The following is a 16,857-nucleotide window of genomic DNA, read 5'->3' on the forward strand; positions in this document are numbered from 1 at the left end:
ACGGCTCACAGACCAGCCAATGTTAACGTGTTCAGGACAAACATACTTCAAAATGGTCGCACATCCTATCTGAGTCCTTGCCCTGACATCATCCAGGTAAAAGAGAACTACAACAGCGTAGCTCAGAAACACATCTCTCCCTCTACAGTGCACTCGAGAGATCCAAGCACAACTGTGAACACAGACAGCCTGGGATGTTCCGTGTTCGACAAAACACAAGACGATGATAAACCAGCACCATCAGTGGAGGACAAAGCCTTCTTGGACATTATGGACAAACAGGTTTTCCAGGATGATGGAAACAACTGGGTGGCTCCACTACCCTTTCGCCCCACTAGACGTCGCCTTCCTAATAACAGGGAGCAGGCCATGAACCGTCTCACATCACTTCGCAGGACTTTAGACAAAAAGCCTGACATGAAGCGTCATTTTATTGACTTCATGCAAAAGATGCTGGATAACGACCAAGCCGAACCTTCACCGCCACTAGAGGGAGACAAAGAACGTTGGTATCTGCCCATATTTGGTGTTTACCATCCACAAAAGCCTGAACAAATAAGAGTGGTGTTTGACTCCAGTGCTAAGTGTCAAGGCGTGTCACTTAACGATGTTCTGCTCAGTGGTCCAGACTTAAACAACACACTCTTGGGTGTCCTAATGCGTTTCCGCAAGGATTGCATTGCACTAACGGCAGATGTGCAACAAATGTTTTACTGTTTTGGTGTACGTGAGGATCACAGAGATTACTTAAGGTTTCTCTGGTATGAAGACAACAACCCAAATAGAAACATAACTGAGTACAGGATGAAAGTACATGTATTTGGGAACAGCCCTTCACCAGCCGTAGCCATCTACTGCATGAGACGAGCAGCGCTACAGGGTGAGAAGGAACACGGGTCAGAACCCAAGCAATATGTAGTGAGGAACTTCTACGTCGATGATGGGCTGACATCAGTAGCTACTACAGAAGAAGCTATCAACATTCCAAGAAAAACACAATCAATGTTGGCGGAGTCCAACATGAAACTACACAAGATTGCATCCAATAGCAAAACAGTTATGGAAGCCTTCCCTATGGAGGACCGTGCAAAAGACTTAAAAGATCTGGACCTAGGAGTGGATCCTCTCCCCTTTCAACGGAGTCTGGGACTTTCCTGGGACCTGGAAACAGACAGCTTCTCATTCCAGGTGTCCCACAATGAGAAGCCTTTTACGCGGAGAGGCATCCTGTCCACAGTGAATAGGCTTTATGACCCCCTTGGGTTCGTGGCTCCAATAACAATGCAAGGTAAAGCCTTAATCAGAGAACTCTCTTCTGATCAGAGTGAGTGGGATGCCCCCCTTCCTACAGAAAAAGAAGAGGAATGGAAAGTGTGGAAGGAATCTTTGATGGAGTTGGAACATATGTATATTCAGCGGACCTACATCCCAGTCTCCTTGTCTACCACTCGAAGAAGAGAGCTACACATCTTCTCGGATGCCTCTACAGTAGCCATAGGAGCGGTAGCCTACCTGAGAGTTATTGACTCGGAAGGTCAATGCCATGTTGGATTTGTCATGGGGAAATCAAAATTGGCCCCTCGTCCGGCCCACACTATCCCACGCCTAGAACTGTGTGCGGCTTTGCTAGCTGTTGAGATGTATGAACTGATCAGAGACGAAATTGACATTGGTGTAAATGCGGCCAAGTTCTACACAGACAGTAAGATAGTTCTCGGTTACATCCACAATGTCACCAAAAGATTCTATGTGTTTGTTGCCAATAGAGTAACTCGCATCAGGAAGTCTACCCATCCAGATCAGTGGTGTTATGTAAACACTGACAGCAATCCAGCAGACCATGCAACCAGGCCTATACTTGCTGCGCTCTTAAAGTACACCAGTTGGTTCTCAGGTCCACCTTTCCTGACCCAAACAAACTCAAGTGAGCCTGAGAACATACATTTTGACCTTGTAGAGCCTCACGCAGACGCAGAGATTCGACCAGACATCACTGTCTTTGCCTCTAAGGTTTCTGGAGCTCAACTCGGTTCTCATCGCTTTGAGAGGTTCTCAAGCTGGAAAGCTCTCAATCGAGCCACAGCACGACTCATTCATGTTGCCAGATCCTTCCATGAAGGTGCGGACAACACCAGCTGCAGAGGCTGGCATGACTGTAATAAACCATGCGGTACAAGTGAGTTGTCACAAGCCAAAACAGCAATCATTCACTGTGTGCAACATGAAGCCTTCAGAGAGGAATTCAAATGCCTTGAAAAAGGAAAAGAGTTCCCAAAACAAAGTACATTCAAAAAAAACTTTCCCAGTACTGACAAAAAGGTTAGGAAAGTAGAACTAAAAAAGCAAGGAGCTGCTAAGGTGTTTCTGAGACCAATCTCAGAGATTGTTCTTCTTTCTGAAGCATCCTAGAGACAAAAGATAATAATAGAAAGGACATTATTTGTTTCTTGATATGTTTTATTTCATAGTGGCACAATTTCATTATACCAGGCGGGGAGTGTGCTGCCATCCTGTTAGAAGGTAACAGATTATTTTATTACAATGGTTAAAATGGATTTTCATTGTGTTCATGATGTTATTCGCCCCCTGGTGGAGCTTTCTGGTACTTAGAAAGACTACGCAAACAGGAAGTAGAGAATTCGTTCTGCACGCATAGAAGCAGCTAAAATCAACGCTACGGTGCAGGTCTTTCAGTGTAGTTATTCTTGTCACGCTTCAGCCTTGGAAAATATTTGTTTGTAAATTCAATTCAAGCATTTAGCTAATGATGATAATCTTGTTATTGATAGAGTTGCTTACATATCAATGTTGGTTGGTTGCATTTATTCACAAATTGCAATGCCTTTCATGTATGCCGTTAGCTGTATTACTTTGCTCGTGCGTCATGCAAACGAATTGTAAAATATACAATACTGTAGTTTTCTTACTGTTTCTAGTGTAATATGCTTTGTTATTCTATATAGATGGTTGTACATTATTAGAGTAATGAAAGGAGTTAGCCAATTACCATATGAGTAACAATTAGCTATATGGTTTGGCATCATGCCAGATGCATGGTGCCTTAGCACGTGCTTTGTATTTATGCAACTTCAATTGTATAATGTACAGCTACAGTATGTCGGTGTGAATTGAATACTAAAGTATATTATTTTCTGTATTTTGCAGTTTTACAACATAAACGTTTACAATATATTCATTCAAGAAAAGTCACGCCTTGGGAGTTTTATTGAAGACTTAGTTGTTAGCTATCTGTCTAGTTTTGCATGGGAACGCAACTCAAGGGCAGAATAATCACACAAAAAAACATGTGGGCATTGATCAGTAGTAATTACATTTTTATTAAATTAAGGCTACAATGTTATTTCCTATAAACTATTTGGTTAATCAAAAATATACTTAAAAAATGAAACTGGTAGTTTATTTGAAAGTGACCAAAGAGATTTTGGATAAATCCGATGCATTATTACATCATGTGCATTGGTACCATAAAGATAGTGACTGTTACATCACTATTACATCATAGAAACGGTTCGTCAGTGTGGCATTATTATAACAGAGAGATGGTTATCAATAACTGGATCATTTTTTCCTGAGGGTAAGAGAAACGTATCCACTGAAAACCTTTTCAAACAAAATAGAAATAGAAGCTATCGCAGCTGCAACATTGTCATGATCTGTACACTAGTCATGTTAAAGAAGATTATTGGCTTGGTGGCCATTTGGTCACCATGTTGTATGACTTCAACACCACAGATTACGTTTCACTTACCCCTGTGTTTTTCAGATGTGAAAAGGATCATGTGGTCTAAATGCGTGAAACCTGAGCTTCCCTGGCACAGTAAGGCTGCCAGCAGTGTGAGAAGGTCTTTTAGGAAGACGTCACCAGTCAAGACCGCCGTGCACACTGAACAGGAGCCACACATCAAAGCCACCCAGAATGAGGAAAACCCCAGCCAGTCACAGGCCAAACACCATGAGACACCCATATGGGCCCAGAGAACCAAGGAGCAAATTAAAAGTGCATTGGAATCCCCAGCCAATAAGGAGCCAACCTTAACAACTGCACCACAAACACCTGACTGTAGCAACAAGGCAGGATGGTTTAATGTACTTGAGAACCAACCCAGGACAAAGTCAGCCCGGCAGAGTGTGAGGGTCCAACAGATGACACCAGATGACGACAGTCTATTTTCTTTTCTTGAGAATCAACACGCTCAGCAAGTTGAAACAATTGATGATATTGTGACCTGCTTAATAGGCAAAATCTATTACGATGAGACAGGTACCCAACTAGACACCGCCATTCCTGGCCTGAGTGAAACAGCTTTGGACCTCATTGATAATGTGGTTGATGAGCTAAAGAACACCCCAAGTGACCTGTTTGGTTTACATACCGACGAGTCTCTGGTCCTCCCATCTAGTTATAAACATCAGGTGGCCAAGAGTGTTCACAAAGAATTGCTTTCCTGCACTGGTTCCCAAGAAAGCTTGTGGAAGGCTGTATCCTCGGGACACATGGTGAAAGAGATTTCCAGCTCAATCTCTCTGGAGGTGTCCAAAGTAACCAGCAGGATTGGGGCTGTCTATCACACTAGTGTCGATCACACTGATAGTCCAATCTCACCCGGCCCCAGAACGGACACAAATGCTTCCTCGGTGTCCTGTGCAGCCTCCGACATCTCTGAAGATCTTGTCCTCAGAATCCTAGACTTCATATCATACTGTCGGTCACCAGACAGCACCTGGAATGGGCCACAGAGCCGATGCTCCACTGACATGACCGGAGATCTCATGGATGCAGTCATGGTGGAGCTCTTCACTAACACAGCTATGCTGACGATTCCAGTAGGTGAGCACCAGCAAAAATGGTGCAAACCCTCCCTTACAGATCTGGAGAAAGCTGCCAGAATAGTGTATAAGAAGATGGTAAAGGAAACTGGCTCAGCTGAGGCTTTGCAAGACGCTCTCAAGCTCAGAAGGAAGCTTGTAGTCACAGCATTGGCTGATATAGTGGCAAAGCAAGTGTACAAGCTCTTCTCAGAACAGGAGTCAGACTCCACATATCTCCCAGACCAAACCAGCCACAAAGATGACTGCCCTGTTACAAGCCACAGTAACAGACAACTCACACCTGAGCTTGCTGCTCCTCAATCTGCCAGTGAGTGCATAGTGAACTGCAAGGCTGTGTGGGAGATCATCTCCAGACTGCTGCAGGAGATTTGTCCTAACGTGCCCATGGAAGAGAAGCCCCACCTTTATGCTCAGGATCTTTTTCATAGTGCTATAAATAAGCTGTCTGAGTCTCCAGGGGTAACAGTATGTGCTGATGAGACTATCTGTGACGTCTGCCGCCATCCACAGGCCATTGAGTTAATCTGCGGTCGTGTTCTGGAGTGCCTGCAATTTCAGATTAACCTCATGGGCTACAATTTAAGCTCTGCCCTGGATGCCCAAGATGAGGCTCTCAGCTACTTCATTGTTGCTCATCTTGTGCAAGAGACCCTGCTGTTGATCTCAAATCAGACCAATGGCAGCTCCCCTGAAGTAGACTCAGGTTCCCACCGTCAACCTGAGAGTCAAACACAACCATGTGTAGTGAGCAGCAAAGTAAATTACGAAGATTGGCCCACTTGTCAGTCAAACATCACTGTACCAAAGGGCCTTTCCACCATTTCTGCAACCAAGGGCTTGTCACCTAGGGCTTGCCTTTCCACTGTGTTTGCTACCAAGGGCCTACTACAGATGCCAGGTCAAACATACACTGGCAGAAGAAGGCACACAGTCCTGAGTGTGAAAATAAAAAAGGTACAGTAGGTGCTTATGCAGTAACAGATTGGAAATTCCCCAAACTATCAAACATAAATTTCACTGAAGTGACTTCATGTTTATTTGACTTAAAATGTCATACACTTTATTTTATGCAGTTTTGTACACATTCTTTCACAGCTGAAGGATTTAACCATGCGTTTGTATGTCAATACAGCACTCTCACAGAGGAATTCATATCACACCGTCAGAAAGGATAATTCGGTTGAAGAAAATGCAGAGGGAGTCATCTTCTGAGGTCTCATCAGGTTTGAACCATGTATTTGCTTTCAACAAGTTTATCTCTACTTCTTAAGGAATTATATTCTGGTAAATTGTTGTAGAAAGTATGACTGTCTAATTATAATTCTCAGTGGAGATGTTTTCTGAAAGCCATGGACACAGAAGATGGTGTTTTGGATGGCTCCTCTCTAAGCTGATGTGCACTGAAGACATCCACTGGTTCGAGTAATGTTTGAGTGTAACCAAACATTCAAACCTAAGCTGAATGACAAATACAAGTTGAAGGGTGGAGGAATGTAAATAAATCAAAGCAAGCCTACTTTGACCTATTATTGTGATTCAGTAACAGGTGATTCACCGTGGTTTTAGTAAGTCATAGAATTCCCATTATATGTATAGTCATTTCGGCGGCCGACCTTCCACAGCTAGCTAAGTATATGACGCAAACATTATTTGCTGGTTTGAATGATGACTGAACAACAGCATGGCATATTATGAACACGGTGCCAGAAACATTCCATTTAAAAATATACAGTGCCTTCAGAAAGTATTCACACATTTCATTATATGTATAGTCATTTCAGCTGCCGACCTTCCACAGCTAGCTAAGTATATGAAGCAAAGATTATTTGTTGGTTTGAATGATGCCTGAACAACAGTATAGCCTATTATGAACACAGTGCCAGAAACATTCCATAAAAAAAATATACAATGCCTTCAGAAAGTATTCTCACTAGGACAATAACCTAAAATGCACGGCCAAATCTACACCGGAGTTGCTTGCCAAGAAGACACTGAATGTTCACGAGTGGCAGAGTTACAGTTTATACTTAAATCTGCTTGAAAATCTATGGCAAGACCTTGACATGGTTATCTAGCAATGATCAACAACCAATTTGACAGAGCTTGAAGAATTTAAAAAAAAAAAGAAAGAAGAAATGTTGCACAATCCAGGTGTGGAAAGCTCTAAGAGACTTACCCAGAAAGACTCACAGCTGTAATCGCTGCCAAAGGTGCTTCTACAAATATGTACGTATGCAAATGAGATATTTCTGTACTTCATTTTCATAACATTTGCAAAAAAAAAATTTGAAACATGTTTTCACTTTGTCATTATGGGGTATTGTGTGTAGAAAAAAAACTATTCAATCAATTTAGAATTCAGGTTGTAACACAACAAAATGTGAAATAAGTCAAGGGGTATGAATACTTTTGGAAGGCACTGTATATTTTGAAATGCTATAAAAGGAAGAACAATTAATGTGACAGCAAAAATTATAATTTTTTATTTGGGGGATGGGGGAAGGTCTGTTAGAAGTTAGTAGAGCTCTTTTTAATTTTCTTAGTAGAGTTATATGGTGCGGTGGCGTATTGCTGCCACTCAAATTTGTTTTATGTCATGTCACAAGTAGAGATGAAACGGTATGAAAATTTCATATCACGATTATAGTGACCAAAATTATCACGGTTATCAGTATTATCGCGGTATTGTTAAAATATGCTGGAAATGTTAAAAAAGTACTGATACACATTCTGAAATAATTTCACCAAGTTTTATATTTAAAACCAACAAACAACAAATAAAATTAGCAGCACTATGCACTTTTTGCATTGTGCATAAACACTAAACTAATAAACATTAACATTAAAGATGGCACCATGTGGCCATGAGAGGTAAAAGTTTCCCTAGTGCAGGTTTTAATGAACACAACCTTAAGTAAGCAAATCAAATGTGCATATAAAAGCAACACAAGTAAAGCAATGTGCATGTAAGAACAATACAACCATATGTAAACAAATCCAATGTGTATGTAAGAACAATACAACCATATGTAAACACAGCCAATGTGCATGTAAGAACAATACAACCATATGTAAACAAATCCAATGTGCATGTAAGAACAATACAACCATATGTAAACACATCCAATGTGCATGTAAGAACAATACAACCATATGTAAACACATCCAATGTGTAGGTGTTGACGTTAAAATAACAACACAAAATATGTAAACAAACCAAATGAACAGCACTGGTTGTATGTCCGTTCTCTCCTTCATAAAGAAATAAGGTGCTGCTGGCCTAACATCCTGTATGTATGCATCTTTGTTCACCTGAGATTGAAATGTAAAAATGTCATCATATTTACTTTGTCCGGTTTAAGTAGTGATCTGCAAGGGGAGACAATGTGCCCGCTGGCACTGAACACTCTCTCTGATGGCACGCTGGTTGCTGGGATGCACAAAAGCTTCCTGGCAACCCTGGCAAGGTGAGAAAGCTCTGATGCATGGCCCCTCGTTGTTTCATTATAATTATTATTACACACACAGAGTCTATCTTCTGTGTTGCATTTGAGTAATTGCAATGAGCCCAACAATTGACATAAATACAAGAGTCTTGTATAGGAGTCTACAATGTTTCTCCTGTTGGAACACTTTAACAACCAAGTCCACGACTGCCGGATTTTAAATAAACAAAATACACTGCTCAAAAAAATAAAGGGAACACTTAAACAACACAATGTAACTCCAAGTCAATCACACTTCTGTGAAATCAAACTGTCCACTTAGGAAGCAACACTGATTGACAATAAATTTCACATGCTGTTGTGCAAATGGAATAGACAAAAGGTGGAAATTATAGGCAATTAGCAAGACACCCCCAATAAAGGACTGATTCTGCAGGTGGTGACCACAGACTACTTCTCAGTTCCTATGCTTCCTGGCTGATGTTTTGGTCACTTTTGAATGCTGGGGGTGCTTTCACTCTAGTGGTAGCATGAGACGGAGTCTACAACCCACACAAGTGGCTCAGGTAGTGCAGCTCATCCAGGATGGCACATCAATGGTGACACATGCACATTTGTGGCCTGCTGGAGGTCATTTTGCAGGGCTCTGGCAGTGCTCCTCATTGCACAAAGGCGGAGGTAGCGGTCCTGCTGCTGGGTTGTTGCCCTCCTACGGCCTCCTCCACGTCTCCTGATGTACTGGCCTGTCTCCTTGTAGCGCCTCCATGCTCTGGACACTACGCTGACAGACACAGCAAACCTTCTTGCCACAGCTCGCATTGATGTTTGCTCACAGTTTGCTCACAGCGTGATGAGAGGCAAATATACTTGTAAGGGAGTCCAAACGGCAGCATTACATTTTGCCTTGTATTTGTACCCATTCCATGCAGTCATTAAAAGACAGACAACCTGCAGAATTGTGTCCAGAGCCTTATCTTCCACCTACACCAGAACACAACGCAGAAAGGTACCGGTACAGAGTCGGTTACATTGGTGCCGTGACCCGGATCAACATGGATCATTGTGAATCGGCGTTGATCAACACCAGCTTGGTCACCGGGAGTTGCTATGCTATAAATAGGTTGGAAGTGAAATATCTTACACACACAAGGGAAAAAAACGAATGTTTGTTGGGTATATCTCTTAGATTAACTGATTAATTTGAAATTGTTGATACATATATTTCATTTTATTTGTGTATATTGTTAGTGAATATGACTTATATTGTTGGAAAAGGAGACTGTGTTTTCGGTGATGAGCTTTTACTGGGTCTTGGGAGAGGGAGGTTTTTCAGGGAGTTGCCTCAGACCCCAGCTAGAACTATAGATGTTGTAGATTCACCAAATTTGTACTCTACTCAGGTACCTAACGACACACCCTCAGCTCCTATAATTATGCCTAGATAGTTCAGAGGTGGCCAATCCTGACTTTGGAAATCTTATCACACAACTCGCTCATCAGATAGGACAGCCTATATCAGCTCAGATTAGGAAGGAAGGTGAGAGGAAGGAGGATAGAGGCGCACATGCTCAGAGCACCAGTACAGGCCAGACATTCACTGACACACCTTCCCTTCATTTATCTGGTATGAAGTTGGTAATGCAGTCTGACGTGAGAGAGCCCCCATGTTTCAGAGGGGATGGGTCTGACAAGTACTCAGTACATGAATGGGAGGAGCTCATGAATGTTTACCTGAGAAAGAGGGGTGTGCCGGTCATAGAACAGTCACAGGAGATCATGTCCAAGCTTCTGGGGAGAGCTAGAGACATCGTAAATGTAGCAGTGTGATGTTGTTCCCCTAGATTACGCACCAAATTGCACACAAGGACCAATTCAAATAGGCCAGGTCAAGAGGGGATGTTAATAATCTGATAATAATAATAATAATTCAGTGTATTTTTTTATTTAATTACAGCTGCATAGCTAATGTTTTTATTTGGTGTACAAACACTTTTTCATACCAATATTGTACATACAAGTGATTGTAAAAGTTTTGTATATTTTGGTTTGGCCCATCGCGGGTTATCTGTATTCCCATACCACTTTATCGTTCTCTTTTGCCTGACCCTCGGCTAGCAAGGTATGTTGTCCTTGGCTCCGAAACTGTTTAATATAAAACCGTCATAAGGTTATATAATGTACTGTTTTGCAACCATACGTTTGTTATAGTGTGGACAGTGTAGGAATTTATGTTAACAAGTTTCACAGAGCTCACTGACTGGGGTATCTGTTGTAACTTCTGAGTACTTGTGACAGTGGTTGAGTGAGTGTCCATGTGCTCGCGCAGGTGCCGGAGAGCTGTGACTGCACCAAGGGTAACGTGTGTGTTGTCTCTTCGTGTGCAGGTATGTCTTTTATTTTGTCAGAATTATGTTCTGTATAGTTTTACTTGTATATGCTGTTGTGCAGCGAGTGTGTGCACGCAGCACCTGTTAATTCCTTTTGGCGCTCTTTTGCCTGACCCTCGGCTAGCAAGGTGCCGGAGAGCTGTGACTGCACCAAGGGTAACGTGTGTGTTGTCTCTTCGTGTGCAGGGCAAATAAAAAGAGTTCAACGAGCAGACCGTCAGTTGTGGCAGCGTCCTAATTGAAAACACACAACGCAGAACGAACCACGCTACATAAAGATAACACTCCACAGCAATACATCTCTGAAACCTCACGAGAACCCTAAAGTGATAATAGATATACTGAAACAGCATTTCAGTGAGTTGACATACTCATCCATGCCTCTTGCCGAACACTGCCAGTATTAGGAGAAAATGCCATGGAGTACTGGTTCCGTCTGAACAAGGCAGTAGATGTGGCCAATGAGTGTTTGAGGAGGCAGGGTCGGAGCATCGAGGACTCCAGCCGAGAGGTAACGATGATGTTTGTGAAACACTGCCCAGATCCTTCTTTCTGCGGTTTTAAAGTTCAAAACAGCTGATAAGTAGACGGCAGCTGAGATACAAGAACGTCTAGACGAGTATCAGTCTGAAATGATAGCTAAAATGCTGACCAGGTCAATGCGCCCTGCTGCTGTGAGACAGGTGATCACACATGTCCAGACGCCTGTACTTGAAGATGAAGTGCCATCTTGTCCAGTGTCTCCTAGCCAGAGTGAGGTACTTGTCACACCCTCTAATCAAACTGAGGGAAACTGCATGCAAACCTTGATAAGCTTACTTGATCGTGTGCTAACGCAGAACACTCAGACAACAGTAAGACTGCAGCACCCACCTCACCAAGAGTACTCTTACAGGAAATACTGCAAGGTGTGTAACGGTACAAACCACTCTATGCTTGCACACTGTAGAAGGGAGGGTCTGTGTTTGTCATGCTTTGAGTCAGGTCACTGGTAGAAAAATTCTCAGAAGTCTGGGTCTAGATATATTGAGCCCACACAAACAACCCATGCAGCTAGCAGGCCCGCATTTGGAGGTTGGATATTTTATTTATTTATTTCACCTTTATTTTAACCAGGTAGGTTAGTTGAGAACAAGTTCTCATTTGCAACTGCGACCTGGCCAAGATAAACAAAGCAGTTTGACACATACAACAACACAGAGTTACACATGGAATAAACAAACATACAGTCAAATACAGTAGAAAAATCTATATACAGCATGTGCAAATGAGGTAGGATAAGAGAGGTAAGGCAATAAATAGGCCATGGAGGCGAAGTAATTACAATATAGCAATTAGAACACTGGAATGGTAGAATGTGCAGAAGATGAATGTGCAAGTAGAGATACTAGGGTGCAAAGGAGCAAACAAATGTATAACAATATGGGGATGTGGTAGTTTGGTGGGCTATTTACAGATGGGCTATGTACAGGTGCAATGATCTGTAAGCTGCTCTGACAGCTGATGCTTAAAGTTAGAGGGAGATATGAGTTTCCAGCTTCAGTGATTGTTGTAGTTCGTTCCAGTCATTGGCAGCAGAGAACTGGAAGGAGAGGCGGCCAAAGGAAGAATTGGCTTTGGGGGTGACCAGTGAGATATACCTGCTGGAGCGCGTGCTACGGGTGGGTGCTGCTATGGTGACCAGTGAGCTGAGATAAGGTGGGGCTTTAACTAGCAGAGACTTGTAGATGACCTGGAGCCAGTGGGTTTGGCGACGAGTATGAAGCGAGGGCCAGCCAACGAGAGCGTACAGGTCGCAGTGGTGGGAAGTATATGGGGCTTTGGTGACAAAATGGATGGCACTGTGGTAGACTGCATCCAATTTGTTGAGTAGAGTGATGGAGGCTATTTTGTAAATGACATCGCCGAAGTCAAGGATCAGTAGGATGGTCAGTTTTTTGGCTCAAGAGAAACAAACCCTCGAGTGTGATGAAGATTTAGAATGACGATATGTGAACGCATGTAGTGCAGCACCAGAAGGGGTTCGGGTCCTAGCGAAGAATATACAAAGAGTAATGCCATTTGTTTTATGCCCCAGTCATTGTAAATAACCAGTTCCAATTGAAAGGGATGCTTGACACCGGCTCCATGGCCTGTACTTTAAGCGAAGCAGCAGAACAAAGAATGCTTGCGGAAAATATTAGTCTAGAGAAGAAGCCACTATCAGAGCCAGTCATTCTTGTTGATGTAGGGGGGAAAACGGCACAACCAAAATGCATGTATGAAGTTGACCTTAACGTGTATGGGATTAGTTGTTTAGTTCCTGTGCTCATAGTCCCAGGTCAGCATGATGATCTCATTCTCAGTACAAACTTGATAAAGCACTTTATGCATCAAATGAAGGGTAGTGACGAGTACTGGAGACTCCTATCAGAATGTACTTCGCAGCCATAACCTGCAGGTGAATACTTCTTGAACATGATGACTAGCCTGACATGTTGGCAGAGTGAAGAAACGCCCAGAAAAATAGGGACAGTCAAACTCCACCAGGCTGTCACACTCCTTGCGAAACAAGAGCATCTAGTATGGGGAGGCTTTCCAACAGTGTGCCAATGTCTCCAGGGAGCACTATTGTGGTCAAACCCACTTCATCCAAGACCATGCCACGAAACATCATGGTGAGCCGAGTCATCACACACATGTGGGGTGACAGGTGGGTGCCCATGAAAGTCACTAACCTATCACTCTAAAGAGAAACTGCAAGCTGGCTGATGTGTCTCCTTGTCTGGCTGTGGAGGACTTCACTGTTTTCCAAGGCTCCTGCAAGATGGAAGGGGGAACTCTAGGAAAGCAGCCCATCACAACCGACTCTGTGGATTTGAAGCAGAGACTGCTAGATGTATGGTTGGGAGAGGTTGACATCGAATCCTGTAAAATCAGTCAAGCATCAAGAGAGGAATTAGTTCAGTTACTTACTAACTACAATGATGTGTTCCCCAAGAGCGCTTTGGATTGTGGCGAAGCCAAGGGCTTTGATCATCGCATTCGGCTCACAGATGACAGACCGTTTCACCTACCATATCGTAAGGTTCCGCCTGCTCATTACCAGAAACTACGACAAGTATTGACGGAAATGGAGGAACAGGAAATAATCAAGAAATCCGTCAGCGAATATGCTTCCTCTCTAGTAATGTTGTGGAAGAAAGATGGTGGGCTTCGTATATTTACAGATTTCAGATGGCTAAATGCAAGGACACTCAAAGATACACACCCACTTCCACACCAATCTAACTGTCTTGCAGCCTTAGGGGGCAACACCTACGTGTATGATGGACTTGACGTCAGGCTTTTACAACATACCTATGTGTGAAGAGGACAAAAAGTATACAGCCTTCACTACCCCACTGGGTCTGCATGAATACAATCGAATGCCGCAGTTCAGCTTAATTTATGAGGATGACCTAAACTTCAGTAGCCTGCTGTGTTACTTAGACACCCTCCTGGTGTTTGCGCCAAGCGAAAGAGAAGCCTTGGATAGATTAGAGCTGGTGTTCCAGAGACTGAGGCAGCACAACCTGAAACTGAGCCCAAAAAATGCAATTTCCTGCGGAAGTCTGTGAGATTTTTGGGTCATGTCATTAATGGTGACGGGGTGGCTGTGGACCCGACAAAGGTGGATGTGATATCCAAGATGACAACGTCTGATCTAATGGAGGAAAATGGGTGCACACCTTCAGTACGAAGGATCAAATCCTTCTTAGGAATGATATTCTACTATCAACATTTCATTCCAAACTGTCCTGCAATTGCCAAGCCGCTCTTCGCTCTCACTGCAGGTCAGAAGAGAAGGGGGAAGGTAAAGCCTGAGAAGCAAGCTGGCAGCTTCAGAAAGTTGAAACCTACTGACTGGACTAATGAGTGTGATTCTTCACTTAACAGCCTTAAGGAGAAGTTGTTAAACTGTGCTGTTCTTGGTCATCCGGATTTCACAAGGCCATTGATCCTGTTAATTGATGCCTCCCTGGACGGGTTGGGCACTGTACTGTCTCAAATACCTGCTGGTGAAGATAGAGCTTTTGCCAGTAAAACACAGAGTGGCTCACAAAATAGATATCCTGCCCACAGACTCAAGTTTTTGGCCTTGAAATGGAGTGTGTGTGAAAAGTTTAGCCACTGGCTCAAGGGACATTCATTTACAGTTTGGACTGATAATAATCCCCTCACGTACATAATGACAAAACTAAAACTCGACGCCTACGAGCAACACTGGGTAGCCAATTTGGTGCCCTAATCATTCGATCTGAAGCACATAGCAGGTACAAAGAACATTGTGGCTGACGCCCTCAGTAGGGACCCATTTGCCAAGTTAGTTAGTCACAGGTTGATCAGTGAGAACTAAACTCAGCAAAAAAAGAAACGTCCTCTCACTGTCAACTGCGTTTATTTTCAGCAAACTTAACATGTGTAAATATTTGTATGAACATAACAAGATTCAACAACTGAGACAAACTGAACAAGTTCCACATACATGTGACTAACACAAATTGAATAATGTGTCCCTGAACAAAAGGAGGGGTCAAAATCAAAAGTAACAATCAGTACCTGGTGTGGCCACCAGCTGCATTAAGTACTGCAGTGCATCTCCTCATGGACTGCACAAGATTTGCCAGTTCTTGCTGTGAGATGTTACCCCACTCTTCCACCACCAAGGCACCTGCAAGTTCCCGGACATTTCTGGGGGGAATGGCCCAACCCTCACCCTCCGATCCAACAGGTCCCAGACGTGCTCAATGGGATTGAGATCCGGGCTCTTTGCTGGCCATGGCAGAACACTGACATTCCTATCTTGCAGGAAATCACGCACAGAACGAGTAGTATGGCTGATGGCATTGTCATGCTGGAGGGTCATGTCAGGATGAGCCTGCAGGAAGCGTATCACATGAGGGAGGAGGATGTCTTCCCTGTAACACACAGCATTGAGATTTCCTGCAATGACAACAAGCTTAGTCCGATGATGCTGTGACACACCGCCCCAGACCACGGACCCTCCACCTCCAAATCGATCCCACTCCAGAGTACAGGCCTCGGTGTAACACTCATTCCTTCGATGATAAACGTGAATCTGACCATCACCCCTGGTGAGACAAAACCGCGACTCGTCAGTGAAGAGCACTTTTTGCCAGTCCTGTCTGGTCCAGCGACGGTGGGTTTGTGCCCATAGACGACGTTGTTGCCGGTGATGTCTGGTGAAGACCTGCCTTACAACAGGCCTACGAGCCCTCAGTCCAGTCTCTCTCAGGCTATTGCGGACAGTCTGAGCACTGATGGAGGGATTGTGCGTTCCTTGTGTAACTCGGGCAGTTGTTGTTGCCATCCTGTACCTGTCCCGCAGGTGTGATGTTCGGATGTACCAATCCTGTGCAGGTGTTGTTACACGTGGTCTGCCACTGTGAGGATGATCAGCTGTCCGTCCTGTCTCCCTGTAATGCTGTCTTAGGCTTCTCACAGTATGGACATAGCAATTTATTGCCCTGGCCACATCTGCAGTCCTCATGCCTCCTTGCAGCATGCCTAAGGCACGTTCACGCAGATGAGCAGGGACCCTGGGTATCTTTCTTTTGGTGTTTTTCAGAGTCAGTAGAAAGGCCTCTTTGGTGTCCTACATTTTCATAACTGTGACCTCAATTGCCTACCATCTGTAAGCTGTTAGTGTCTTAACGACCGTTCCACAGGCGCGTGTTCATTAACCTCTCTTGGGTACGTGAGATGTTAGCGTCCCACCTCTTCAACAGCCAGTGAAACTGCTGGGCGCCAAATTCAAATACAGAAATACTCATAAAAATTCAGAAAACAAAACATATTTTACATAGGTTTAAAGATGAACTTCTTGTGAATCGAACCACGGTGTCAGATTTAAAAAATGCTTTACGGCGAAAGCATACCGTACGATTATTTGAGAACATAGCCCAGCAGACAAATCATTACAAACAGTAACCAGCCAAGTAGAAGAGTTACACAAGTCAGAAATAGAGATACAATTAATCCCTTACCTTTGATGATCTTCATATGGTTGCACTCAGCAGACATTCATTTACTCAATAAATGTTCCTTTTGTTCGATAAAGTCTCTTTATATCCAAAAACCTCCGTTTTGTTTGCACGTTTTCTTCAGTAATCCACAGGCTCAAACGCAGT

The sequence above is a fragment of the Salvelinus namaycush genome, chromosome 37, assembly GCF_016432855.1.
Source record: "Salvelinus namaycush isolate Seneca chromosome 37, SaNama_1.0, whole genome shotgun sequence".
NCBI classification, from domain to species: Eukaryota; Metazoa; Chordata; class Actinopteri; order Salmoniformes; family Salmonidae; genus Salvelinus; species Salvelinus namaycush.